The sequence below is a fragment of the Mesitornis unicolor genome, unplaced genomic scaffold (genome assembly GCF_000695765.1).
Source record: "Mesitornis unicolor isolate BGI_N332 unplaced genomic scaffold, ASM69576v1 scaffold18052, whole genome shotgun sequence".
NCBI lineage: Eukaryota > Metazoa > Chordata > Aves > Mesitornithiformes > Mesitornithidae > Mesitornis > Mesitornis unicolor.
The window spans coordinates 25788-26109 of record NW_010168694.1 but is presented as its reverse complement, the minus strand read 5'-3'; positions in this window follow the sequence as shown (position 1 = coordinate 26109).

Genomic DNA, 322 nt, shown 5'->3' with positions numbered 1-322 from the left:
TCACAGGGACACCCTTTCCCCATTTCCCCCCTCCAGCCCAAACCCAAGCTCCCCACCCAAAGAGCAGCGCAGGCAGCAGGAGCCCCCACACAGCCCCCATACCCCAAAGGGCAGGAGGGGGCAAAGCCAGGCAGCTCCTCTCAGCCTTGGGCAGGAACCGGCAGGGGCCCGCTGGGGGCTGGCATAGGGTGTCAGTGTGTGGGGTCAACAAGATGCTTCGATGACATCCCCATTCAGAGCACAGATGCTGCCCAAAAGCTGAACCTCTTTCCTTTATTTTGTAAACAGGATTTTCCTGGCACAATCCACACTCCCGCATCCT